The following is a 5906-nucleotide window of genomic DNA, read 5'->3' as shown; positions in this document are numbered from 1 at the left end:
TTGACTGGTGGGTCCCCACGAATGTAACTCTACTTTTCCTTTAGCTTCCCTAGTTGCTCCAGACATGCCCTGACTCCCGGCCAAGTGGTGAGTCCCTCTGACCTTGCTGGTCTGCATCAATGCCAATCTCTGCTTTCTGCATGGGTTGCTGTTGCCAAGGCTTGTTTGGTATAATCTGGAAACTGACACCGCAGCACTTGACATCCTTTGTGGGAAAGCTTGATTCCAGAACCTGGTAATCATTAACACATCCTGGTCCTCGTGGCTGAAGAGTCAAGCTTCACCTTCTTCACCTGCAAGCACCCAGCATCAGCCTATCACCTTCCAGGTCACTGGCAAGTGACTCAGGCTCTGTCCCCTCTGCATTCACGTTCTTCGCACTTTCAATCCAGGCTTGGATCACACTGGGCACTTTCCACTTGTACGTCAGCAGCACTTTGCAGCAGATCGTCATTGAAAATGACGACGAAACCCGACACCAAAAGACACCTATGCACCCGGCTTCCCTGGGTGAGGTACTCCGGTGCTGCTGTGGGTGTTGACTCTAGAACCTTCTAGTTCTAAAGGGGTTTGCTCCAAGTCCTTTTCTAAGTGTCTATTATCTTAAAAATTCCAATCGCATCTTTCACCATAGAAGGTAATGGTGATTCACAGCTGTGTTTAGACACTGCACGCATCCCCAGTGGGTCCCCTGTGTCACTACCTTGGGTGGTTCCTGGTGGCCCCGCGGTTCTACAGGCCCTAGGCGTTTTCTCTATGCCATTCATGGTCCTTATACCACTGTCCTAATATATGGTTTGGTACGCCCCTAAGGCTCAACGTATATTGTGTTAATTTACTGTGTATTATTAAGTTTACTGAATATAGGGGGCGCACAAGCAATATGGCTGCACTTATGTGAGGCTCCTGCTGCCCGATGTGTAAATCCTATCATTTATCCTAGCAGCTGACGAAATGTCCGCCTAAAACCCCCAAAAACTTAAAGAGAAGGACCTGCTGCGCACTCAGTGCACGCTTAGGTCCGATTAGCTGCCGTGTGCGAGAGAGGCGTACGTTTGCAGAAGTGACCAGAGGAGACCTGGTTGTGAGCCGTGACCTGAAGACGGCATGAACAGCTACGTGAGTGCGAGCGCGCAATAACGGTGAGTAAGCCGCGAGGATTGATGATGGCAGAGGCGTGTGTAACAGCGCTGGCAAAGCGGTGGTAGTGCAGCCTGTGGGGGCGCATATCAGGGCCACTGAGCAGGAGATCGCCCATTAAGGACTCTAAGCTGTGAGGACGAGGTGCGGAAGGCCCCCACACAGATGTGACGTGCTGCATGCCCGCAGGTGAAAGGCACACCAACCGGAGGGACAGAGGGGTCGCATATTGGAGATTACCACAGAGTGGTGCACCTATAGGGAGGCATTACCCGGTTGGAAGAGAGGGTAAAGTGTGTATTGGAGAAACGGTCACACTGGGGACTGGGCACCGGAGAGAGGCAGACGACCACAGAGGCCATACAGACTACTGCGAGACAGAGCCCCTCACTTCTGCGTGTTGTTTTGTGAACGGGGGAGGCTGGCCCTGTAAAGTGCGGAGTCCTGACAAACTGAGTATAAGAACTGCGCTATGGGGAAGCCAGACACCAGGCAACCTAAGCTAAACTTTGAAACAGCCAAGAAAGAGGCGCAATCCAAGCGTGGAGAGCTGGAGGCAGAGGACGGTGGCAATAGAGGCGGAGAGATGCCCACCCAGAACTCGGAGATGCACACTATGTTACAGGAAATGAGGCAAGTCACAGCAGTGGACAAAGTGGATTGCATGTCTTCAAGAATGGATGCGATAGCGCACAAGTTAGATGCCCACGAGGAGCGGATCAAGGAAACTGAGAGAAGGATATCTGATAATGATGACATCACTGCAGGGCACACTACTCAAATTGCGAGAAATGACAAAATCCTGCGCACAAAAAGCGGCGAAGAATGAGGATTTGGAAGCTCACAGCCGCCGGAACAACGCTCGGGTCATAGGTATTCCAGAATCCACCAACACAGGCCCCAGGGAGGAATTTGTGGAAAAATTATTGACGGCCACAATAGGAGCGGAGGTGTTTTCGTCGCAATTTGTAGTTGAATGCGCACATAGATCCCTGGGGCCAAGACCTGCTCCAGGCACCCCTCCGCGACCTATAATAGTGCGGCTACTCAATTATCGAGACAGGGATGTGGCCTTCACGTAGCGCGGCAAAGACGCACCATGAACTATGAAGGCACTGAATTCTCAATTTATCCGGATTTTACGTCAATGGTCCAAGAAGAACTGCATACATTTCTGGAAGTCAAGAAAAAACTGCGGGCCGCACAAATAGACTATGCACTGCTTTATCCAGCAAAATTGCGGATCACTCACCAAGGAAAGCAACAGTTTTTCACTAATCCTAACCAAGTTGAAGACTTTCTCCAGTCGACAAACACACAACGGCGTGAGTGCAGCAGTCCTGGGACTTCTCGGCACTCATCCCCTGAGATAGCAATGGAGAGGGGGCAATGATGGATACTGAAGCACTTGGCAGCAGTTGGAGATAGACTGTAACAAATAACTTGTTGTAACTAAGATCCGTATGGGGGTAACGGCGGGTTGTATCAGCTGTTTACTGGGGGTGTAGTTCGGGCTCTTCTCCCCCTGAGGCGTGACCCGGTTGAGCCGTGTCGGGAGGGTCTGAGAGGGGAGCAGTCACGGTGTGGCCCTCTAGAGATGTCCCCTAGGGTAATAAGCAGCATGGTTTGTGCTGGAGACATGGGTTCAATTGGGACTTGGGGGGGAGGGAAGGGGGGAGGATACCTTGTACTGGCAAGATTGGGTTGCTTCAGTGGGTGGGGGGCAGGGGGGGAAGTTGGAATGTTTCATGTTTGAGTTGGAATGAAGATAAGATGTCTGTTAATGAATATGCTTGGGTTCCATTGGAGTGCTACAGGTGGCAACACAAGGACATGGAGGTGACAGAGGAGTGTGGGCTGTTGCCGCGGAGATGGAACTGCACACTACCGCGCGATGCAATACCCAAAATAGAGGACCATGGCTCTGGAAACAATGGGTACATTCAATATTCTATCGTGGAACATGAGGAGATTCGGAGACCCTAGAAAGAAAAGGCACATTGTATCATACTTAGACAGGCACAATATTCACATTGCACTACTAAAAGAGACACATTGTTCATGTACCCCTGGCCCACGAAGACCCCGACCTACCCGCCTGACGTACTCCGCCGCCACCCTCATCGCACTCAACACCGGCCGACCCCCAGAATGCCACCAAGCCACACCACGACGCACCCACGGACCTTTCAGCTGCCACGCCTGCAAATTCACCTGCATCCGGACCTGCCTCGCACCAGCACCCGCCAAGTCGAACACCAGCAGCACCCACCTCAAGTGCATCCTGCTCAACACCCGCTCCGTCCACAGACACGCCATCGAACTCTGGAACCTCCTAGACGCCACAGCTCCTGACGTTGCCTTCCTCACGGAGACCTGGATGAACGCCTCTTCAGCTCCCGACATCGTCATCGCCATCCCAGAGGGCTACAAGATCGTCCGGAGGGACCGCAACGCCAACCAGATGGGAGGAGGCATCGCCATCATCCACAGGAACACCATCCGTCTCACGACCAGCACCGACAACACCCTGACCAGCGCCGAACACCTGCATTTCCAGATCCACACCGACCCGAACACCACCCTCAGAGGCACCCTGATCTACCGACCCCCGGGACCACGCACACAATTCAGCGAGGACATCGCCGACTTCGTCAGCCCGCATGCCCTCCCCTCCGCTGACTACATCCTCCTGGGGGACCTCAACTTCCATCTGGAGAACAACAACGACCGCAACACCAGCACCCTGCTCGACAACCTCGCCAATCTTGGACTCAAGCAGCTGGTGTCCACCCCCACCCACCTCGCCGGACACACGCTCGACGCAGTCTTCTCTTCCAGCACAGACATCGACTTCAGCCACGCCACAGAGCTTCAATGGACGGACCACAGCTGCGTCCACTTCACCTTCAAGAGAACGACGACCCACCACCACCAGCAACAGGCCGCCCGCAGAAGCTGGAACAAGATCACAGCAGACCAGCTCGCCACCTCCCTGAGCCAGCACCCTCCTGCCAGCTCAGCGAACCCCAGCCAGGCCGCCGACAACCTCACGAAGTGGATCAGCACCTGCGCGGACGAGCTCGCCCCGCTGAGGACCCCGCCCAGCAGACCCGGCAGCAAGAAAGCCCCGTGGTTCACCGACGAACTCAAGAGCTCCAAGAAGAACTGCCGAGCCCTCGAGAAAGTCTGGAGAAGGGAACCTACACCGGACAACAGGACCACCCTCAAGCAGGCCACTCGGAAGCACCACCAGCTGATCCGCGCCGCCAAGAAAACTGCATTCAAGTACTGGCTGGACAACAACGCACACAACTGCAAGGAACTCTTCAACATCGTGAAAGAGCTATCCAACCCCAGCGCAGGAAACAACGACATCACCCCATCGCAAGACCTCTGCAACTCCCTCGCTTCATACTTCCACAACAAGATCGCGGACATACACAACAGCTTCAACAACCAACCAACGCACACCAAGACCGAACAACCACCCCCCACCACCACCCTCCACGCCTGGACCCCGATCAGCACCGAAGACACCATCCGCACGATGAACTCCATCCACTCCGGATCACCGACCGACCCCTGCCCTCACCACGTCTTCAACAAGGCCGACGCTGTCATCGCACCCCACCTGCGAGACATCATCAACACATCCTTCGACACCGCCACCTTCCCTGAGAGCTGGAAGCACGCCGAACTCAGCGCTCTACTCAAGAAACCCACAGCGGACCCCACCGAACTCAAGAATTAGCGCCCCATCTCGCTCCTCCCGTTTCCAGCCAAAGTCATCGAGAAGACCGTCAACAAGCAGATGGCCGCCTTCCTCGAGACGAATGGATCCCTCGACCCCTCACAGTCCGGCTTCCGAGCCAATCACAGCACCGAGACCGCCCTCATCGCCGCCACCGATGACATCCGAGCCCTGATGGACAACGGAGAAACAGCGGCCCTCATCCTCCTAGACCTCTCCGCGGCATTCAACACTGTCTGCCACCGCACCCTAGTACAGCGCCTCAGCAACGTCGGAATCCAGGACAAGGCGCTGGAATGGATCATCTCCTTCCTCGACGGAAGAACACAGAGAGTCCGCCTACCACCGTACAAGTCAGAGGCCTCCGAAGTCATCTGCGGCATCCCTCAAGGATCCTCTCTGAGCCCCACCCTCTTCAACGTCTACATGAGCCCCCTCACGGCCATCGCACGCCAACACAACCTCAGCATAATCTCCTACGCCAACGACACCCAGCTGATCCTCTCCCTGACCAACGACCCCACCACCGCCAGAGCCAACCTGCACGAAGGGATGAAAGAGGTAGCCGACTGGATGACGACCAGCCGCCTGAAACTGAACTCTGACAAGACGGAGGTCCTCATCCTGGGCTCTTCACCCTCCGCCTGGGACGACTCCTGGTGGCCTCCCGCCCTGGGCACCGCACCCAAACCAACAGACCATGCACGCAACCTGGGCTTCATCCTGGACTCCTCCCTCTCCATGACCAGGCAAGTCAACAACGTCTCCTCGGCGTGCTTCAACATCCTACGCATGCTACGGAAGATCTTCTGGTGGATCCCCACCGAGACCAGGAAGACCGTCACCCAGGCCCTCGTCACTAGCCGACTGGACTACGGCAACGCCCTCTACGCCGGTACCACCGCCAAGCTCCAGAAGAGACTCCAGCGGATCCAGAACGCCTCAGCCAGACTCATCCTCGACATCCCACGAACCAGCCACATCTCCGGACATCTGAGAGACCTTCACTGGC

This window comes from Lissotriton vulgaris, unplaced genomic scaffold (genome assembly GCF_964263255.1).
Source record: "Lissotriton vulgaris unplaced genomic scaffold, aLisVul1.2 SCAFFOLD_307, whole genome shotgun sequence".
Classification (NCBI taxonomy): Eukaryota; Metazoa; Chordata; class Amphibia; order Caudata; family Salamandridae; genus Lissotriton; species Lissotriton vulgaris.
This window is presented reverse-complemented; position numbering follows the sequence as displayed.